The sequence below is a fragment of the Mus caroli genome, unplaced genomic scaffold (genome assembly GCF_978045245.1).
Source record: "Mus caroli unplaced genomic scaffold, Mus_caroli_1 scaffold_15, whole genome shotgun sequence".
NCBI lineage: Eukaryota > Metazoa > Chordata > Mammalia > Rodentia > Muridae > Mus > Mus caroli.
Genome location: NW_028227270.1, coordinates 43,268,333 through 43,291,367, shown reverse-complemented (window position 1 = coordinate 43,291,367; position 23,035 = coordinate 43,268,333). Strand labels below are relative to the sequence as shown.

Genomic DNA, 23,035 nt, shown 5'->3' with positions numbered 1-23,035 from the left:
TGTATGTGTGTGTGTGTGTGTGTTGGGGTGTGTGTGACTGAGACCCCATTCCCGAAGGTGATTGGTCGCAAAAGGAGGGGTAGGCAGGAGGAGCGGGTCCCGCCGCGGGCCTTGCAGGAATCGCTAGGTCGGCCTGCCACCTAGCGGACGGGAGCCGCTCTCAGGCGGCACGCAGCCGAGTCCCTCCTCCCCTCCTCATTGGCAACCAGTGCCTTTTCTCCAAACCAAGACAGCACTTTGAAAATTCTTTCAATGGATTTTTTTTTTTTTCCTTGAAAGATGGTACTGGGGAAAACGATACTTCTATTAGTTACATATTCTCCAATCCCACACTCGCACCCCCCCTCGTTTTAAGATCGCTCTCATCCCAGGCTCAGGCAGGCACAGGGCGGCTGAGTGACAAAGCCACGGCTGCCTCCACCCGAAGTGGGAGTGGGAGTGAGAGTCCCTCTTACCAGCCCTCAACTAGGGAGAGCGTAAAAGTTTGTCTCTGCTCAAGCGTTCCGAGCGCCCCAAGGTAAAGGTGGAAGTAAATGGCCAAGCTGTATTGAAAGAGGTAGGGTTTGGCTTTTAATACTGGTTCCCACTTTAAATCTCACTAGTGAAGGCTTTAGAAAGCCATGAGTGTTTGGGGCACGCTTTGCGTTTTCTGGTCTCTGGGACCTACCACTTAGTGGCCAGTGATTTTTTTTTTTTTTTAAGAGCAGAATAAAGACTTTCTTATGTATGCCCTTCTATTTGGAATAATGGAGACTGCATCCTGCGTGCTGCGGCCCATTGTACGCAGATGATGGAGAGGCGGGACATGGGGTGGCAGGGGCTCCTGGCCTTAGCCTCTCAGCCCTAATATTCGTGATCAAGTCTTCCGGTTCGTTTAAAGGTGAAATTGATATGATAAAAAAAAAAAGGAGGGAAGGAAGGGAGGGAGGGAAGGAGGGAGGAAGGAAGGAAGGAAGGAAGGAAGGAAGGAAGGAAGGAAGGAAGGAAGGAAAGAGGAGAGAGCGCGCGCGCGCGCGCGCTGTTTATATAGAAATTCTAAAATTTACTCCCCAAACAATCAGAGACGGAGTAGTGAGCAGCGGAACGCAGCAGAGAAAGGGAGGCTGGGGGAGGGAAGAGTCGCAAAACAGTGGGAGAGGAAGCAAAAAGCAAGCGTCCGGGAACCGGAGGCCTGCTGGGCGCGGGGTCTGCACGCCTAGTCTCCCTTGGACTCTGGGCTGTACATGGTGGGTACCAGAAGTGAGACTCGGCCAAGCCCTGCCGTACCAGGCAAGTAACGCAAAGATAATCGGGTTTTGTGTGTGTGTGTGTGTGTGTGTTTTCTTGAAACTTGGGGTCTGTAATCTTCGATAACGTGGCTAGGTAGAAAGGCAATCGTTACTCGTCCTCGCCAGCCTAGATAAACAGTCAAGGCAGCCCAGGTAGGACCGGGAGAACTTTTCCTCCGGGCCTGGAAGGGAACTACTATCGCCAATCCTTGCAGGTACGCCTCCTTGGAGGTGAGGATCCTTGCCAGCCCATCAGTCCAAACCCAAAACAGGTCCTCTAACTAACCTCTCCCACCGGGAGCGGGAAACGCTATGTGGGCAGGGGACCCGAGATTGCATCAAGTTTAGCTTCCGCGCGGCCAGCCTGCAGCTTGCAGAGATGGAGAAGCCGTGGATCCCGCTGGCCTCGGCACCTGTGCCTAGCCGCGCCGCAGACAGGACTCAGTCGCTCAGTCGCCAGCCTGAGGTCGCCGCGAATAAAATAAGGCAATCGATGGCTGCCCGTTTGATGTGGGCGATAGTGTCAGCGGATTAAAGGGGACAGCGGTTCTCCAAAGCACAGAACCTCGGTGGCCGCGCAGAGCCGTGAGGTAGAGTAGAGCTAGATTCCACTCGCTGGGCTAGGCGGGCTGGGGGCGGGGAGGGGGTCGCTTCCCAGGAGTGGGAACCGAGGTTGTGTGTGTGAAAGGAAGAGCTTCAATTAAAGCCAACAGGAGCGCTCACCCACCCCACCCCCCACCTCCCCTGCGCCTGGCAGGGGCGCGCGTTTGCGTCAGAGGGCGCGCAGGGCTGGCTCGCTAGGAATGGGTGGGGGTGGGGAACGGACACGCGGGACCGCGCCCGGGGGCTGGGTGGGCTCTTGAATGAGTCAGCCCTGCCTGGAAGGGCTAGTCGGGGGTCAAGTCCCGCAACAAAGCTGCTGGGCCAGCCAAGACTCAGCGGGAGAGATGGCGCCCACACATCCTCACTGTGGCTTTTCTTTCCTGGGTTCCTACCCCGCCCCAAGCTTCCAAACTTGCAAAAAGGCCTTTGGGACTTAGATTGACCCCTCGAGTGAGGAAGTCTGCCTCTCCAGGCCTTGGGCGAAGCTGCCGGCTACTCTGAAAAGAGATTGCAATTCTCAGTCTTAGCTCTAGGAGCAGGGATGGGATGCTGTTTGTTGGTGCTGCACACAGCAGGGGAAGCCTCAGGCTTTCCGAAAGGGGAATTGGTTGTGCACTTTTGAGTCAAGTGTCCCAGTCTCTTGTGATGGGGGTAGCATGAAGCAGAGACTTTTTGAAGAGGGCCTTACCCACCCATGGGACTCGGTCTACTTAGGGCTCTATCTCCTGGGATTCTGTGTTCCTCAGAGCAATTGCACACCCACATGTGTTCACAGTCCTGCCTCTACCAAAATGGCTTCCCTAGAGATCCAGAGGTCAGCTCAAGTCTTGTGGAGCTTTGGCTTTGTTTCTTAAAGCTGTGGTTTGTCACCAGCTATACTCGTCACTGGTCCTAATATCTGTTGTTGAATAGGTAGGTCACCTAAGAGAAAATGCTCGAATTTTTCCAAGGGCACCAGAGATCTCAAACTGAATTCCCACACACGCTCAGCTGCTGGACTAGGAAAAGCAGTTGCAATTTCCACCCTTTCCTCTTCTGTTTTCTTTTCCGAATTTCTTCCCTTCTCCCTATCCACTCTGTTTGTCTCGCACCAGTCAGAGCCCTGGGAAAGTTAAATTGAGTTTGAAAGTGGCAACTGGACCAGACTGAGGCCCTAACCTTAGCACTGTATGAGTCTTGTTAGTGCAGGCAGAGAGCACGACATGGTGCTCTGAACTTCTCCAGGAGCCTTGTGGGAAGACCAGGGGAATACCTCAGATCCATAGCCTTCTTTTTTTCTAATTTTCCTCTACTTTCCTAGTTCCCACAGACCTGTTCGACACACAGGGTCCAGTGCAAATAAGAAAGTGCTCGGGTGGAGAAATTAAGCTGTGAACTTACTATATTCTTTATGAGCTTCTAGTATCGTGGTTGGCTGTTAATCACCTTTTTAAAAAGCTTGCCACACAACACTTGATCCCTCAGCTAGGCATCTGGTAAATAGCTGGTGGGAGAAGGGAGAATCTGAGGGGAGGGCAGTCTGTGGCTGTCCATATGCTAGGAACTTATGATCCAAGCCCCAGAGTCTGAATCTAAATGGTCTCTTTACCCAATTTACATAGCTTTTTAATACAATTTTTAACAGGGTAGGAAGAAGGCTAACCTATTCTTCACTAATCCTTTGGTCTCTTTCACATTTGCAGTTTGCTTTACAGAAGGACACCAGATCATGCATTTTAGGTTATTGTTAAGTCACACTGAAAAAAAAAAGTAGCTTTGTAAAGACATTTCATAAATCTAGCTAAAGAGACAATGAAACCTACCAATGGTCATATTACAGAAAATTCTCTGGTACACCACTTCCATACCCTTAAGTCGTTCAAACAGTATTATTCTGTTTAGAGAAACCACAGGACAGAAATAGCTCCCTTCTCAAGCTCATGTGGAGTGATGAACAAGCTTTCAAACTCTGAGAGAAAGGTCAGGTCCTCTGATCTTGATACAGATTTTTCCCAGAGAGCTTGTTTTAAAGGTATCAAAACAATTAGTCTCCCTTGGCATGAGATTAACGCCAGGGAGAATACAGTTATAGAAGATGCATTTAACATGATAGTGAACAGATCTTTGAGGGAACAGTGAAGGGGTACAGGATTGCCAACCAAGAGCCTCAGGCTAGATCCTAAATCTCTCCCCTAGTCCCAAGATTGAACTCAGTCAGCATGATAGCTGCCCAACTGTAAAAAATATGACTATGTCAACATGTAAGCCAGGGTGGAAAGGGCAGCTTAGGATGTGGGCTTCTGCTGGCCTGAGTAGGGCAACCTAACTGCCTATAGGCTCCAATGAGGCCCAGAACTTGCAGGCTTCCATACCCACTGTTATTCTGGTAGTCTAGGCTTTTCTTCTTTGTCACCTTTGAGTAAAACAAGGTCAGAGATAAGAACTTCAACTTAGTGTTTTAGATGTCTAACTCAAACCAAGACATTTATAAAACACATTTTGGAAAAGATAAGAGAGATACCTCTATTGTTCCTGGGCTTCAAGTTAGAGGGCCCAGGATTAACAACCTTAGGGGTGGGGGGACAGATAGCAGGAGAATAAGGCAAGAGCTGACCTTTAGATGCAAACTGAGAGGGAAAGTGACAGTCATTTCCAGTTCATCAGTGAAGACAGAGGCAAATATTTACCTTTTATAAAAACCAAGTCTTGACTATATATGATCATTTGCAAAAAGGAGAAAGAAGATTGGCTTTTTATGTTACAGTACATATTTTTTTTATTTTTAAATGCTGGACTTGACTGAAGAATAACTACAGGACTATTCTTTCCAGAGAAAATGGGTTGATTTAGATGAAAAGTTGAAGTTTTGAAATGAGTTTAAAGGTTGTTAGACTATCCTGACAATACAATCAGCTGTGCTATAATAATCATTTCCCTAATATTTACCTGTCAGAGCACCTATTTCTTTTACTACAGGATTAGCCCATCAGAGGTAAAGCTGAGCTGGGCATTTTACTGACTAAAGACTGCTTGACCACGTTTAAATCTCTAATGCTATTTTCTTCACTGACTATGATACAAACTAGTGACTGGGAAAAGCCCAGCAAATCTACTAACTGCAGTTATACTGCAGTTGTATTTACCTACCAGAAAATGGATCAAAGTGGTAAAGCTAATATTTCCTTCTAAACTGTCAGTAGAAAGACATGTTTATTACAGTCTCCTCCATCTTGGAGGGGGGAAGGGTTCCTGTAAAGTTTAAATGAAAAATGATGAATATAGTCCACCTCTGATACATACCATACAGAAAAGTAAGAAATTATACCCTATGTTAGGAGATGTATGTTTTATTTACCTGGTTCAGAGGTAGAAAAATCCATGTCCCCATCCACAGAAGGAGTTAATAAAGTATTCCAAATGCATGACCTAAAAAAAAAAAAAAAACTCAGGGTAGTTTTATGTTTTATTGTTAACCCTTTGCATGAAGTCTTCTGCAGCTGAAAGGAGAAAGCAAAGGGCTTTTGTGTTAGTTGATCCTAGGCTATTCTGGGGCTCAGGTTGATGTGAAAGGGATGAGGCGGTCACTTGAAATCTCCTTTTATCTACTCTTATTTTCTCTCTGGATCAGCAACTTTGAATAGACATCATCTAATCGCTCTTAATGGAAAGAAACTACGGGAGCAACACAAATGCCTTTGCCCCAGAAGCGAATACCCGCCTGTGGCAGCAGCTAGCTGAGCTTACAGAGGACTGCATTTCTTCATACATGAGCTTAGGGCATTTGTGTGTGTGTGTGGGGGGGGGATACACACTATATGTATGTGTTGCTCTTTCTGTATATGTGTGTACAACACATGCACATTTTAATTGGAGAGCATATTGGGTGATACTTTTAACTGGTCTTCCCTTAAGCTTTTCCTTGTACTCAATTTCTGGCCACATTTAAGCATTATAAAAACATAAGTCCGTGAGAACTCAATTGTCAGTCCTTTTTTTTTTTTTTTTTTTTTTTAAAGTCATCTTATTTCCTTTCTGTTTTCAGGCAGAAGTCATCTTGTAGAAGGGTTTCTCCTAGAGTGAGGCTGCTCTGACAGCCGGGATGCAGTGGTACCAAGCTTTACTTTCAATTTCTCTTGCTTCAAATTCGATTAGACAAAACGCAATAAATAAGTGGAAAGCGGGAGCCCAACTTAAAGTTGCTTAAAACTTTTTCCTCCTTTACATTTATATCTCTAAATCCTTGAAGCTGATAATTGTTTACAAATTATTTTGAAATTAGAAATATTTTAGTAAGACTCAGACTGACTCAAATAGGACTCAGTGTGCCTTCCTTTTGGTTTGCTACATTTATTTTAAAAAGAAATATGAATAGCTATCCAGAAAGGGACATTTGCTTCTTAGGACTGAAAGCAATGGCCCTTTCCCCTTCTTAGGAAGCACCCCCTTCATGTTCTTCTAAGCAGAATTCTAAGCCGAGGACACTGCTATAAATTCCATTAGGGGAAGGCTCTGTTACCAGGGCTACAGGTTCTCATGTCAACCTGCCAGCCTCTCTGCTCCCTGATACAGATACCCTTGGCTGTAGAGGCTGGGAGCTCCAGCGGCCCTTCTGCTACCGGCCTGCTGAGATTGCAGCTCAAAAGTTAGAGGCTGGGTGGGGGCAGAATAATCTCTCTTTAACGCCTCTCTTTCCCGCCCAGGATTTTGAACCCCAACTGACATATTTCCTCAGGTTTTCTGATGAATAGAAGCACAGGAGCAACCCTGTCCACTAAAGATTAAATGAAGTAGAAGAAGCTTAGCCGTGGATACTTGGAAGTACTGGTGGGGTGTCAAACCAACGTTTAACACATTGTTTCCACTCAATGTGCATACATCCTGGACCGATTGGGTTTAACTTCAGGAAAGAAGGAAGAAAAAGATCTAGCAAGGAAAAAAGTGAAAGGGAAAATGACAAAGAAAAGAAAGTTAAACTTATGAAGAAATCCCATTTTCAAGGGGGAAGTAGCTGTATGCTAAGAGTGGTCAGGGTCAGTAGCCAGGCATCCTGACCTTTCTAGCCTTTTCTTTCCTGAAGTCACTTTGGGAATTAGAAGCCATTTCTTCCAGATGAGGACTCAGAGCTCTTCTTGGGTGGGTGTTATTTGATTTACATTTACTTCTTAGGGACAGTAGGGGTGGTCCTGGGTGGCTGTGAAGATTCAGAATCCAGTTGCTTCCTCTGCATTTTGATTTAAAAAATTTAAATTGAAGGTTTTGGTAGCCCAGACTGACACTTTTCTCTTATTACTGCTCTGGAGAAGAAGCAACGATTTTTCTCTGTAGGTATTCAGCTTGATGGACACTGACCTTGAAGTTTCAACTGGATAAGGCACCCTCCCCCACATCCTGGCCCCCAAATATCACCTGTTTAACTCCCCTCCCACCTGCTCCTTTAGATCCTGGGTGCAGTCCAGAGGGAGCAAATGGCAAGTCCGTTTGTGGCAAAGACTTGTCCACGCAAATTCAACATTGAATAAATTAACCTCAAACCAGCAAGTTGGGGTGTAGTAGTTTAGCAGGACTAATTGCAGACAATGTAGCTGAAATGACTTTTCCAATTAGCTGCTGGTTGGAGTTTAGTTGGAGGAACTGTCAGCTCCAACGATGGGTAATTGCTTTATTGCTCACAAAACTATCATCTATTTAGAACATATGTGCTAATTACTCTGGATGGGCGTCGACAAAGAGACCATAAATCTAATAGCACTTTAAAAAGTCTATAGTGCTTGTAAGTAACCCTAGTCCCATCACTCTCTGATGGGGCCTAGGTTAGTGTGGCAGATGATTACGGAAAGCTCAGGTTGGACTGGAGACACCAACGCCAACCCGGTGCTCTGGTCAAACTGCATATGAAGAGCTAACGTCCTCTGCTTGCGTTCAGTGTGAAGGAGATAAATCACTACCATCACAACCAGACTCCCCACCCCCTTAACCGCACATCTTTTAAGTTTTTTTCCGTAAAAGATTAGTTTAGAAATCTTTTAATTGGATTATGTTGGGAAATTAATCTCCTTTAGCCTTGGCTTAATTTATTGTGGATAGTGTCACGAAAGAAACCTTGTAACTGCAGTAAGGGCCATGTCCCTTTGTTTCTTTCCTTAGCGCTCCAAGGTCTCCCAGCTGCGGCCGACAGTGGTGCCTTAAAGTGTCTGGACTGAGAAAGGATGGAAAGACACATCTGGGTGGAAGGCCACAGGAGTCCCAAGTCTTTCTCCTTTGTCTTAAACGCACCCTTCTGTTCCGGATTCTGTAGCTTCAAATCCCCAATCCCCACTGCACCGTGCTTTGATCTACAATTCAGGGGACCTGCTACCCAGGAAGCAGGTTGGAGAGGCTGGAGGAGGAAGCGGAGTACCCAGTAACAGACTTCCAGGCACACTGGCTCCTTTGCTTTCTCCATCGCAATCTCCTCCTCCTGCATCCCCAGCTGGGAGCCAGCTATTAACAGATATTCCCCACCTCTCTGAGAAAAAAGATAAAAGAAGAAAAAAGAAACCCTTTCAGTTAGCTTTTGGCGTCGTCCTCTACTCAACTCTGTAGACACTTCTTGACTTGCACAGAGCTTGAGATGGGCTAGAGTCCATTCCTAGCACCGGCGCGTTGTTTAGGCTGCGACCTCCGGTTCTGCCTCCTCGCTGCGCGCGGGAAGCCGCATTCAGCTTGACTGGGGCGGTACAGGGAAGCGGAGGTAGAGCCCGGCTGGCCGTGCCTCAGCGGGAGATAACAACATCTGCCTGAAACGGGATACCTACTTTTGCAGCTCAATTTAGCTCTTAATAGCAGTCCTCTGAGGTGTGCTTAATTGATGGGGATAAAGGCGTAATGACTTGACAGGGAGACGCCAATGATCCTTTAATATACTTTTAAAAGAACAACAACCACCCCAAACACCCGCGGGTCCTCGCTCGGTAGGGAATGTGTGGGAGGAGGAAGAGCGGGTCAGGCTGGGAAAGTGCGCTGAGCTGGTCCTACCTGGGGAAGCGCCTCTGTGCCCTGGCTCTCGGGACCCAGCCGCTCCGGCCATTCGGGCCCTGTGTTTTCCAGTAGCTGCTGGGAGGGAAGGGCAGCCTAGTGAGCTAAGATTGTCAAGGGTGGCACGTCTGATTGGCAGTGAGGAAGCTAGAGGCCGGGAGATGCTGTCCATTGCTAGGCTCTGGATTGCCTCACGTCTGCCTGCCTCAGCAGGCCCGGACGCCCTCCGGTCTGATGCCTGAGTAAAGGTCGAGTGTGGGTGCTCTGCGGGACCTCACAGAATTCTGTCCTTCGGATAGCCTTAGAAGGTCTCGAGAAGCACGCGCCGTATGAGAGTGCGTGTGTGCGCAAGCCGCCCCCAAATGCAGAGTTGGGACGTAGCAGCCCTGAGCACGTGGCTACGTCTAGGTCCGGGGTACCCAGAGCCCTGAGACCAGACACTCAAGAGTTTATCTGCTCTGGAGGCAGGTCCCAAAGCTGGGTCAAAGCAAACCCTGAGCAGTTTCGTCTTAGGACCTCAGCTCAACTACCCTCTCTTCAGCAGCTCCCCCCACCCCCTTTTTTGGCCTAATTTCCCTTTGCGTAGTTCCAGATGGATCTTTAGGGCTAAAGGAATGTTAACTAGGCTCAGACTGAGTTAGGTTCACACTAGCACCGTAAGAAAAGGGGGTAGATAATCGGGTCTCCTTTTCTGTTTGCAAGGATCCCAGGATAAGGGCAGCAGTGACTTTAGCTGGTTTGTGCAAACCTCTTGTTGCATGCTTTGGAGAGGAATATCCTTAATGCTCCAGGGTACACTCGCACTGCACACAGAAGGAGAAATCACTCCTCAAATTGGGTTGCTGTAAGAAATCGCAGGTGTTTAAGTTGTAGCTATTGTCTACCTTAAGCACACACAACAGGGACCAAAGAATGTTATGAAACTGATTTTTCCCAAATCCTCTTGTGGAGGAAGTATATGTTGCGGGGCTAGGAAATCTTCAAGGTCAAGAATTTCAAGACCTGAAATTAAGAATCCTAATTCCACGTGTGTGTTTTCTTGGCGTGATTCCATCCTTCTGCGGTCGCTGTCCAACCTCACCTAGAGTGGTTCTGCCCCATTCACTATAGCTTAGCTTTGAGCTTGGGATTTCTTGCAGCCGCAGGCTGGGCAGTATGGTGAGATGGTTCCTAGGGTCAAGGTCCCAAGCCTAAATTCCTGGCCTGCCTGATGACTCCTACTCAGATGCACCCTTCTCCTGAAGCTGGGGAGGGGTGGGTTCTGGCTGAAGAAGGCTCTGGCCAGGGTATTTAGGCCTCTCAAAGGCCCAATGCTCTTTGGGGGGCCCTGAGCTGGCTGCTGAGCACCCTTGTCCATGGGGTGGGGTGGGGTGGAGGGAGGTGGATCCTTGAGGTTTCGGTGTAGGCAAATTCAGGCTCCTTCTCCTCACAGCCAAGGGTCCTTACTCTCCTGTGTAACCTCAACCCACAAAAGGAAAGCCCTTGGGCCGAATTATTGGGTCTGAGGACTAAGCTTTCCCTTCCCGGCCTGGGAAACTGTAGTCTCAAATTCCATTTTGCCAAAAGCTGCTTCTACAAGCGAAGTCCTCATCCTGCCTCTGTCACAGGGTCATCACCAGGCTCTGGGTGCGAGTGCGGGGGGGGGGGGGGGGGGGCAAGCACGGCCAGAGTCTCCTACCAGAGATCCTCGTGCTAGGCTGCCGCTGGGGCATTAATAGGCCATGGTCTTGGTGGCACTGAAGGCCACCGACGGGTTAACCCTTGCAATGACAAAGTCCGCAGCTTGCTCAGGGGTATTCTGGAAGGAACCGTGGCCTGGCCGAGGGTGTGTGTGTTGTGGGGGGGTGAGGGGGTGGGTGGCGCACGCTCCCCAAACCCGGTGCGGGTCCCTGGGCTCACTGGGACCTCGGGTCATTCTTGCTAAGTGCCTAGGAATAGGCCCCACGGAAATGTAAGCTGCCCAGTCGACCCGCTTTCAAAACTGCTTTTGAGAGGCATTGCCTGCGTGTTGACCAGAGCTTGGGGGCCTCGCAGCTCCTGAGGGCCGCCTGAAGATGCAACATGCCTGTCTACGGTGTTGGAAGGGAGGAAAAACCGGTAGGAGGGCACGGTTGTAGAACCTCAAGGCAGAATTTTCATTTTAAGGAAGACCCTGGGTTTAAGAAGCAGAAGAGCTAGTGGAAGTTAATGATGGCCTTCTAATTTTAATATCGATTCCCTCCCACCCCGCCTCGTATGTGGATCAATGCCTGGATTGTATGGAGGTCAGAGAACAACTTTCAGGATTCAGTTCTCCTTCCACAGGTTCGAACTCAGGTAGACAGGCGTGGTGGCAAATGTCTTTTTATCTTGTGGGCTCCTCCTCCTATACATTAAAGCATCTATCTGAAAATTAGGGTCGACACAGACAAACTTTCAGTGTCGTTCATAGCATACCAAATCTTAAGAGTGTTTCCAGAGGCTGCTTTATGATCTCTCAGTTTAGGAAGATAATTTTTACTGCACACCAATACATGGAATAGCATCTTCCTCCAGTCAGGGATAGAATGGAGGAACAGAAACACCATCACCTTCCAACCAAAGTGTTGGAAGACCTGACTGCAGAACTGGCTTTCCAGATGTTGTACTAGTGGGGCTGCAAGTGTGAGCAGGTAATACAGAGAGAGTGACAGTGTTAACAAAAACCCATCTAATTAACAGTGACTTCATCTGATTGGAAGGATGAAGAAGCCTTTTTAAATCAATCCAGATTTACAGGCCTAAGCACAGCCAATTCATGAATATGGAGCCCAACTGGGGTCTGCTTTCTTTCAAAGATGTCATCTCAGAGGTAATAGCATAGGTGAAGTCATTTGGTTACACTGTAGAAACTTTTATAGTGCCTTCCTTGGGAATTTAATTCAGTGCTTCTTCATTTTATTAGGAACAGACTGACTCCATCAACTGGGTTCTCCCTGTTTAGAGGCAAGACTTCTTGAAGCAATTAGGTTTACAATTAGCATAGCTTTAGTGACCCCTGCACCACCACCACTCCCGTACATTAGCCATTTCTTCAAAGTCAGGGAAAACCTGGGGCACAATGTGCTTCTCAGGCACCAGGTTGGGGAACTAAGCACACAAACAGGGGATCTATTACCCAGGACCCAGGAGCCCAGGTGTTTGCTCAGAACCTGGTGGGTTTTGGCCCAGTCTCTGATCCTGACTTCACTTTAAAAAACTTTCCTTTGATTCTATTTTGTCAGAACTGCCTTTAAAAAAATGAATTTCTCCCATTGTGTTCAGTCCTTCTGTGTGCTTAGTAGTGCTGTAGAAATGTTAGGATCCAGGGAAGGAAGGACAGTAACTACTTAAAATTCTGTTAGGTGACAATGTTCAGATGTGTGAGATGTGTATGTGTGTGTGTTTGTGTTTCTTAAAACTGATAAGGATCCAGAATTCAGGAGAGTGATTGAGGAGGAGTTAGCCTGGGCCCATAGTGAGTTCAAGGCCAGGCTGGACAGCTCTGTTAGAAAAACAAATCCCAACAGTACAAGGAGAGGCTAGAAGGTAAATGTGGGCCAATCTTTTCCCCTCAATTTTAAAGAGACCTCCGCCAAATCACACGCCAGAGCACATAGCCTTCACTTCAGCATCGTTAGGAAAATAAACTATCTGGAGTTCAAAGCGGTTGGAAAAGGACCATTTTGGCGTTTGCAGCTGCCATGAATAGTGAGTGGTTATACATAGGTGAATACTGCTTCCTCTCATTCTCTCCCATCCCTTAACACACATATCTCTGTAAGATTTCACTAGATTAAATTGTTGACAGTTCATCAGTATCAGCAACAATGTAATTCCCCTAACCTTATTAAATCAATAACTACTAGATTCATGCATTGAATTAAAAATGCATCAGCATGGCCAGGAATTGTGATCATATGGTTACAGACCTTGGGATTTAAGATGCCACTCAGAAACACAATGGGAGTTAGCGTTTATTTAATCTGATAAAGTAGGTATTCTACAGTTTCAGCATCCCGGAGTCTTAGGGATTTTTAAATTTATTTTTGTTTTTATTTGCTTAGTTATTTAATATCTCACTAACTCTTCATGTGTAACCTCAGTAATTATGACTGCCAGGAACAATAGTACTGTGCTCTGACGTCATTACTTTTCCTTAGGACACATTAGCTAAGTAATTCTCTTGTGCATAGATTTATACATAAAACCTATAAACTTAGATCATATGTTTTTGTTTGTTTGTTTTGAGGTGCTCCATATCAAATTTTAAGGTTTCATGCATACTAATCTAGCAGTCTGAGAAAAGTATATCCCCAGTGCATGCTTTTTGCATAACTGAACATGAATGTATCAGTATACATTGACTGTAACAATTTTGTTTTCAAAAGAAGCCACATATATCTCTCAGCACGGTTGATGATTATAAACAAAATAATTATATATCAAATTAAAATGCTATTTATTTATACAATCTGGTTTGCTTGGTGAAATCCACACTGTAAGAAAAAGAAGTGATTAAAAATTTCAACTCTTTAAACTTTATATAGCACTTAACAATTTACATATGTCCTTAACATTGCATCTGATGCATAGGTTTACTAGGAAATATTATATAAGTTGTAGATTTATGTAGATTTGCAGTTAAACCCAACTGAGCATAGGACACTTCTAACATGTGGAAGTTAGATGGAAAAGGCAAGATTACATGTCAGATATTCGACCATATTAATTAATAATGCGAATTATTAAAACATGTACCCCCTTTAGTGTAGGCTAGAATATTTGGTACCAAATTCTAAAGATATAGTCATGACTCAGGTTCATCACACTGTGGAAGAAAAATATTTATTTGACAAAACAGGAAATCAACTGAAATCTATCCTCTTTAAATAAACTGATTCTCAGTGTTTTCCCAGTGTTGGTGAAGTTGTTGTCTCTGCTGTCCCCCAGGGCTCTTTCTGCTGCTCTCTGATTTGGTATAGAAAGCAGCTCTGAATGATGGATTACTGTGTCATTGCGGCCAGCCAAGGATTAATTTGTTTCATTGATTTCTCTTTAGGCAGATTGCCAGAATTTGCTGCTTCCCACCTTTCCTCAAGACTTGTAGAAGTAATGGACAGTAACAGTCTAAGACAAATCAGCTCCTTCCTGTAAAATAGAACAAGGGAACCAAGAGTCCTGAGAAAGCTGTGGCAAATATTTTTATTGGCATAGAGAGAAGAGCAGTTAATAAGCTACTTAATTGGCTTTAGAAACACTTTTAATTGAAAAATTTCTGGAATTGATGGCATATAACAGAACATGTATATTGTAAGTAAAAACTTATGTTTATGCTATAAATATTTTACAATTCGTAGCTCACCTGTTTAGCTAAGGGAAGAATGTATATTATCTATGTGATTTGCAAATGCTTTTCTTTCTCTGCCAGATTTAAAAATTAAAAAACATATTATGTAATTTTAAGTCAATTTTCCTCATAGGACTTTTTTGGGGTAGAATTATTTGATCCAAAAATATTTTGGAAACTCTGGACATTGACAGCTGTATTAAAACACAGAAATACAATATTTAAAGAAAAAGAAACTCATAACATTTTCTGATTCAAACAGTAGTGTCTCCTAAGAGAGAATTTGTAAAAATTAAAGAGACATTTTTGTGTGTTTTTCCAACCGAGTTTCCTCCAAGAATTTAAATATGATTAAATTATTATTAAAGTGATTTATACTGACTTGATGATGTTTTAACACATGCACTGAAATTAATCGTTGCTGAACTTTTGGAGAAATGAGATTTCTAATTTTTTATTATTACAAAGTTGAGGATTTAAAACACATCTTTATTCACATATGGCTATTTCTATATAATATATTATTAGAGAAAAGTAACAACTCACACGGAAGGCTCAGATGGCTTCGTAGACCTTTGGCACTGATTGTAATGCAGTTTTTAAGAAAAGTTCTAGCCATCATACTAACACCCTGAAAAAAGGGTCTCTGCAAATGCAGAATTTTAGTTTATGAGCCAAGATTGCAGGAGAACTTCCTTTTCCTTGTGTTCTGAAATCAGTGGTAGCTAGTATTTTGCATACACTTAGTATCTCAGAAGTATTTTTCCAGTTGCAGATATGAAATAGGGAGGCTGGTTATACAAATCTTCTTATTTCTTTTCTGTAGTGCTGAAAATTATATTGATTTAGTGATCTCATGTTATACTTTTTATGCAATTAGTTGGGTAGTAAAAACTAATATTGTCATGAGCTAATGTCTTTCCCCCCTGCTAGTATGATGAGGTGGTAGCCCATGCTGCATCAGCAAGTTTACACTTTTCCTGTGTGCGGCTGAGAGGAAAATGGAACATCTGTTTCCATTCCATGCCTGCATCATGAGACATTATGGTAGTATATAGTCAATATATTCTGCTATATGATCTACACTTTCTTGTTGGAAAATTTCAGTTATATCAGAGGCACTTGGGTTTTACAGTAGGTTTCAGGTAGAAGCTACAAGGACCTGTGCTTTCTTTAAGGTACATTATTGCAGTTGTGACTTGCCTTAATAAAAACAACCAACAAGACTTTCAGATGTTACTCTCACATGTTTCCGTTTCCCAGGTATGTGTTTAGAGTACATATTACTGGGCATCATCTGTCTCACTATTCTTTTTTGGGGGTGGGGGTTGAGACAGGGTTTCTCTGTGTATCCCTGGCTGTCCTAGAACTCACTTTGTACAGGTTGGCCTCGAACTCAGAAATCTGCCTGCCTCTGCCTCCCAAGTGCTGGGATTAAAGGTGTGTGTCACCACCTCGAGGCTCTGTCTCACTATTCTTAAATTGGTTTATCAAGCTACCAATATAGCTTATTTTGTCTTTTTTGACTTTTGTGAACTTTTTGTTTTTACTGTAATGGAAGAGCAGAATTAATACAGCATATTTCATACTCAGGGAACAGGATAACTGAAGATGCATTGCTAATGGCAGAACCCACGTTCTAGCACACACTGAGTTCATGCTTACTGAACTGCATCTCTACCCTCAATATTTACCTTTCAAGTTCAGCAGGAGAATGTTTGAAACCACGCAGAACTATTTCCGTTGGTGTTTAAAATTCCAGAGAAATGTTTTCATTTATTTTAGGTTTCAGTTACTGATGCTTTGGTGGTTACATAAAAGATGATTAAAAAGTATTTCATATAAAATGATTGAATGTATATGTATGATTATAGGTATATATATTAATTTACTCTAAACTTGCTTGAGAAATAAGATATTACCAATAAAATTGAAGCCCTCTGGAATTTGTTCTCATATGTCTTCTATTGACATGACTTAGTCTTAGGTTTGGCGATTATTATCTATTTGCCTTAAAAATATAGTTTAAAATGTGACATCAGTTATTTGTACTTAAGTAAGTAAATTAAAAATGTTGGATCTGTGACTGCTGTTAGAATGTCTCCTCACCTCTGACTAGGCATTGCTCTGCTTTACCATTTTTCTCCATGAAGTTGTTTTCTGATGTTGTAGCCATATGTAAAAAATAGAAATCATCATATGTCCTCCATATTAAACAAAGTAAAATAAATGTAATGATAGAACTTAGCAAAGTTAGCTAGCTTGAATAAGAACATATATACAGCAAATCAAAGCAAGATCCAAGCTTGGGAACCCATTTCCTCCTCTGTGGTATAATGGTTGCATGCTTTAGAGATGGTTCTTAAGGAGAAGGACAGGTATAGAAAGAGAGGCTATGGTGGGGGCCAGAGAAGAAAGGTTTTTTTCCTCAAATATTTAATACTTCTGTAGGGAGAAAATAGTGAGGTTACATCAGCCTAAAAAGCTCCTATAGAAGACTGTGTGTCCCCTAGAGCCTTTGAATTCCTCTTGTATTTTTCAGAAAACATTGCCAGAAAGAACGATAGTTTAGATACTAAGATAGTTTCTGCTACTCTCTTCATTTCCAATTAATCTTCTGAGTTCTTTAATGTAATTGGACCAGGAAAAGAGGGACAGCTGCAACTCTCTTTCCACACCGGTATCTAGTCTTTGATACATTCTTCCACCCAGGGCTCTAATTAATTTGTCCTTTTTTTTTTTTGAGATTATTCTATGTTCACCTTAGAAATGACTTTCTATGTATGTATGTATGTATGTATGTATGTATGTATGTATGTATTATTATTATTATTATTATTATTATTATATAATTTCTTTATATACATTTCAAATGATAACATGTTTCCTGGTTTCCCCTCCAAACACTCCCTATCCTCTCCCTACTCCCTCTGCTCACCAACCCACCCACTCCTGCTTTCTGGTCCTGGTAGTCCCCTATACTGGGGCACAGAACCTTCACAGGACCAAGGGCCTCTCTTCCCATTGATGACCAAAAAGGTCATCCTCTGCTACATATGCAGCTAGAGCCATGAGTCCCATCATGTATGCTCTTTGGTTGGTGGTTTAGTACCAGGGAGCTCTGGGGGTACTGGTTGGTTCATATTGTTGTCCCTCCTATGGGACTTCAGACCCCTTCAGCTCCTTGGATCCTTTCTCTAGCTCCTTTATTGGGGACCCAGTGCTCCATCCAATGGATAGGTGTGAGCATCCACTTCTGTATTTGTCAGGCAATGGCAGAGCCTCTCAGGAGCCAACTATATAAGGCTCCTGTTGGCAAGAACTTGTTGGCATCTACAATAGTGTTTGTGTATGGTGGTTGTACATGGGATGGATCCCCAGGTGGGAAAGTCTCTGGATGGTCATTCCTTCAGTCTCTGTTTCACACTTTCTCTTTGTAACTCTTTCCATGGGTATTTTGTTCCCCCTTCTAAGAAGGATTGAAGTATCCACACTTTGGTCTTCCTTCATGTTGGGGTTCATGTGTTTTGCAAATATTGTTTTTGCAAATGTGTTTTGGGTATTCTGAGCTTCTGGGCTAATATCCACTTATCAGTGAGTGGATATAATGTATGTTCTTTTGTGATTGTGTTACCTACTCAGGATGATATTCTCCAGATCCATTCATTTATCTAAGAATTTCATAAATTCATTATTTTTAATAGCTGCACAGTATTTCATTGTGTAAATGTACCACGTTTTCTGCATCCATTCTTCTATTGAGGGACATCCGGGTTCTTTCCTGCTTCTAGCTATTATAAATAAGGCTGCTATGAACATAGTGGAGCATGTGTCCTTTTTACATATTGGAGCATCATCTGGGTATATAGCTGGATCCTAAGGTAGTACTATGTCCAGTTTTTCGAGGAACTGCCAAACACATTTCCAGAATGGTTGTACCAGCTAACAATCCCACCAGAAGTGGAGAAGTGGTCCTCATTCTCCACATCCTTGCCAGCATCTTCTGTCTCCTGAGGTTTTTTGTTTGTTTTTGTTTTTGTTTTTTGTTTTTCTGAGACAGGGTTTTTCCGTGTAGCTGTGGCTGTCCTGGAACTCACTTTGTAGACCAGGCTGGCCTTGAAATCAGAAATCTGCCTGCCTCTGCCTCCCAAGTGCTGGGATTAAAGGGATTTTAACTTTTATGACTGGTATGAGGTGGAATCTCAAGGTTGTTTTGATTTGCATTCCCCTGAAGACTAAGGATGTTGAATATTTTTTTAGATGCTTCGCAGCCATTAGGTATTCCTCAGTTGAGAATTCACTGTTTAACTCTGTACCCAATTTTAATAGGGTTATTTGGTTCTCTGGAGTGTAACATCTTGAGTTATTTGTATATTGGATATTAGCCCTCTATCAGATGTAGGATTGGTAAAGATCTTTTCCCAATCTGTTGGATGCCTTTTTATCCTATTGACAGTGTCCTTTGCCTTACAGAAGCTTTGCAATTTTATGAGGTCCCATTTGTCTATTCTTGATCTTAGAGCATGAGCCATTGGTGTTTGGTTCAGGAAAATTTCCCCTGTGTTAGAGGTTCCCCCCACTTTCACTTCGATTAGATTCAGTGTATCTGGCTTTATGCGGAGGTCCTTGATACACTTGCACTTGAGCTTTGTACAGGGAGATAAGAATGGGTCGATTGGCATTCTTCTACTTGCTGACTGCCAGATGAAACAGCACCATTTGTTGAAAATGCTGTCATTTTTCCACTGGGTGGTTTTAGCTCCTTTGTCAAAGATCAAGTGGCCATAGATGTGTAGGTTCATTTTTGGGTCCCAATTCTATTCCATTGATCTATCTGTCTGTCACTGTACGAGTTCCATGCAGTTTTTATCACAATTGCTCTATAGTACAGTTTGAGGTCAGGGATAGCGATTCCCCCAGAAGCTTTTATTATTAAGAATAGTTTTTGATATCCTAGGTTTTTAGTTACTCCAGATGAATTTGCAAATTGCCCTTTCTAACTCTGTTTAGAATTGAGTTGGAATTTTGATGGAGATTGCATTGAATATGTAGGTTGCTTTTGGCAAGATAGGCATTTTTACTATATTAATCCTGCCAATCCATGAGCATAGGAGATCTTTCCATCTTCTGAGATCTTCTTCCATTTCTTTCTTCAGAGACTTGAAGTTTTTATCATACAGATCTTTCAGTTGCTTAGTTAGAGTCACACTAAGGTATTTTATTTTATTTGTGACTATTGTGAAGGGTTTTGTTGTTTCCCTAATTTCTTTCTCAGCCTGTTTATCCTTTGTGTAGAGAAAGGTCAGTGATTTGTTTGAGTTAATTTTATAACCAGCTACTTCACTGAAGTTGTTTATCAGGTTTAGTAGTTCTCTGGTGGAATTTTTGGGGTCACTTATATATACTATCATATCTCCTGCAAATAGTGATATTTTGACTTCTTCCTTTCCAATTTGTATTCCTTTGCTCTCCTTTTGTTGTCGAATTGCTCTGGCTAGGACTTCGTGTACTAAATTGAATAGGTAAGGAAAGAGTGGGCAGCCTTGTCTAGATCCTGATTTTAGTGGGATTGTTTCAAGTTTCTTTCCATTTAGTTTGATGTTAGCTACTGGCTTGCTGTATATTGCTTTTACTATGTTTAGGTATGAGCCTTGAATTCCTGATCTTTGAAAGACTTTTATCATGAATGGGTGTTGGATTTTTTCAAATGCTTTCTCAGCATCTAATGAAATGATCATATGATTTTTTTCTTTGAGTTTGTTTATATAGTGGATTATGTTGATGGATTCCTGTATATTGAACCATCCCTGCATCCCTGGGATGAAGCCTACTTGATCATGATGGATGATCATTTTGATGTGTTCTTGTATTCAGTTTATGAGAATTCTATTGAGTATTTTTGCCTCCATGTTCATAAGGGAAATTGGTCTGAAGTTCTTCAGGGCAGTGGGTGCCAGGGGGATAAAGGGATTGGGGGAAAACCGGCATTCTGCCAGAGTTCTGGTGCTCTGGGAGAGCGGAGGTGGAAAGAGTGCTGTAAGCTTTCCAGGCAGCCCTGGGTGGGTGTCTGGTTGGGTGAAGCCACTGGACCCCAGCTCAGCAGGTGGTAGACAAAGGACAGTCCTAGGTATCAGGATCTCAGCCTGGGACATCCCAGGCACTGCTGGACACTGCAGATGAGCTGAGAACAGAATGGGATCCCTGGGGTGGCTCGGCCAGCCCCAGGATTGAAGGGAGAAGAGGGCAGGGGGAGAAGGAGGTGCTGTGTGGTTCCCACAGGGGCAAGAGTCCTTTGTCTGGTCTGTGGCTGGAGTGCAGGAAGCCCTTCCTGCAGGAGGTTAGAAGCATCTCATTAGGGGAAAGCCTATCCCATTGTTCAAGCATGGTGGGCCTTGATCAGCAGAGACGTTCTATGGAGCTTTATTGTAGAAAGGCAGGGAGAAAGAGAGAATGTAGAAAGAGAGAGGGGCTGGCCATGGCCACGTGGAGAGAGGAGAAGGGAGAGAGAGAAGGAGGGCTAGAGAGTAAGAAAGATGAGAGCTTAAAGAGAGCAAGGAGGGGCCAAGCAGTCTCTTTTATAGTGGGCTGGGCTATCAGGTAACTGTGGGGAGGAGGATACCTGGCTTAAGTCAGGTAACTGTGGGGATGGAGTCTAGCTAGAATGCCAGAAGCATTTCTAGGGTGTAGTTTCCCTCCTGTTCAATGCTTGGGACACTGTGTGTGTGACTTATAGTCACAGAATTATGACGTTGGGGGCTCTGTGGTATCAGGCATCTGACTCTGGGAATGTGGCTTGCTTTTCTGTCCCCTGTAGAGTTTTCTACTGGGTTGCCAGAGCAAGTCTCATTCAACAAAAATAGGCTGCCTATCACAGCTCCACAAAGTTCTCTTTCTTTGTTGGGTCTTTGTGTGGTGTAGGTACCAGAGTAATTATGGCTTCATATAACTAATTGGGTAGAATACATTCTGTTTCTATTTTGTGGAATAGTTTCAGGAGTATAGGTATTAGATCTTTGAAGGCCTGATAGAACTCTGCACTAAACCCATCTGGTCTGGGCTGGTTTTGGTTGAGTGACATCTAATGAATTCTGCTATTTCTTTAGGGGTTTTTTGATCCTGGTTTAACTTTGGTAACTGATTATATCTAGAAAATTGTCCTTTTCATCCAGATTTTCCAGTTTTGTTGAGTATAGACTTTTGTAGTAGGATCTGATGATTTTTTTTTTCAGATTTCCTTGGTTTGTGCTGTTATGTCTCCCTTTTCATTTTTGATTTTGTTAATTAGGATATTGTCTTTGTGCCTTCTAGTTATTCTGGCTAAGGATTTATCTATTTTGTTGATTTTGTCAAAGAACCAACTCCTGGTTTGGTTGATCCTTTGTACAATTCTTTTTGTTTCTACTTGGCTGATTTCAGCCCTGAGTGATTATTTTCTGCTTTCTACTCCTCTTGGGTGTATTTGCCTCTTTTTGTTCTAGAGCTTTTAGGTTTGTTGTCAAGCTGCTAGTGTGTGCCCTCTCCATTTTCTTTTTGGAGTCACTCAGAGCTATGAGTTTTTCTGTTAAGATTGCTTTCATTGTGTCCCATAAGTTTGGGTATTCTGTAGCTTCATTTTCTTTAAACTCTAAAAAGTCTTTGATTGCTTTCTTTATTTCTTCCTTCACCAAGTTATCATTGAATAGAATGTTGTTCAGCTTGAATAGAATGTACGTGGGTTTCTGTAGTTCGAAGACTAGCCTTAGTCCATGGTGATATGATAGCGTATATGGGATTATTTCAGTATTCTTGTATATTTTAGGCCTGTTTTGTGACCAATTATATGGTCAATTTTTGAGACGGTACCATGAGGTGCTAAAAAGATGATATATTCTTTTTTTTTTTTTTTTTTTGGATAAAGTGTTCTACAGATATCTGTTAAATCCATTTGCTTCATAGCTTTTGTTAGTTTCACTTTGTCTCTGTTTAGTTTGTGTTTCCATGATCTGTCCATTGCTGAGAGTGGGGTGCTGAAGTCTCCCACTATTAATGTGTGCAGTACAATGTGTTCTCTGAGCTCTAGCGAAGTTCCTTTAATGAATGTGGATGCTCTTGTACTAGGAGCTTAGATGTTCAGAATAGAAAGTTCTTCTTGTTAGATTTTTCCTTTGATGAGTATGAAGTGTCCTTCCTTATCCTTTTTGATAACTTTAGGTTGAAAGTTGATTTTATTCAATATTAGAATGGCTACTCCAGCTTGTTTCTTGGGACCATGTGCTTGGAGAATCGTTTTCCAGCCTTTTACTCCAAAGTAGTATCTGTCTTTGTCACTGAGGTGTGTTTCCTGTATACAGCAAAATGATGGGTCCTGTTTAAGTATCCAGTCTAAGACTTTTTATTGGGAAATTGAGTCCATTTATATTAAGAGTTATTAAGGAAAAAATATTGTTGCTTCCTGTTTTTTTGTTGTTAAACATGGAATTATGTTTTTTGTGGCTAGCTTCTTTTTGGTTTGTTAAAAGAAGATTACTTTCTTGCTTTTTCTAGGGTGTAGCTTCCCTCCTTATGTTGGAGTTTTCATCTACTTTCCTTTGAAGGTCTGAATTTGTAGAAAGGTATTTTGTAAATTCAGTTTTGTCATGGAATATCTGGGTTTTTCCATCTATTATTATTGAGAGTTTTGCTGGGTATAGTAGCCTGGGTTGGCATTTTTATTCTCTTAGGGTTTGTTTGACATCTGCTCAGAATCTTCTGGCTTTCATCAGCTCTGGTGAGAAATCTGGTGTAATTCTAATAGGTCTGCCTCTATATGTTACTTGACCTTTTTCCCTTAGTGATTTTAATATTC

At 43.1% G+C, this 23,035-nt stretch overlaps 1 long non-coding RNA gene across 5 annotated transcripts in view; it reads left to right on the top strand.

Annotated features, from left to right (window-relative positions):
* The first annotated feature begins 476 nt into the window (after positions 1-476).
* LOC110308128 (uncharacterized) overlaps positions 477-23,035 on the top strand; it is a 36,288-nt gene continuing 13,729 nt past the window's right edge. For 3 of the 5 annotated variants that reach the window (XR_015045388.1, XR_015045387.1, XR_015045389.1), the window contains exon 1: positions 1,078-1,269. This is a non-coding gene — a long non-coding RNA (uncharacterized LOC110308128). Of the gene's footprint in view, positions 557-1,077; positions 1,270-13,955; positions 14,175-23,035 lie in introns of those variants that run through there. The other 2 variants (XR_003834676.2, XR_003834677.2) reach the window with 2 other exon arrangements.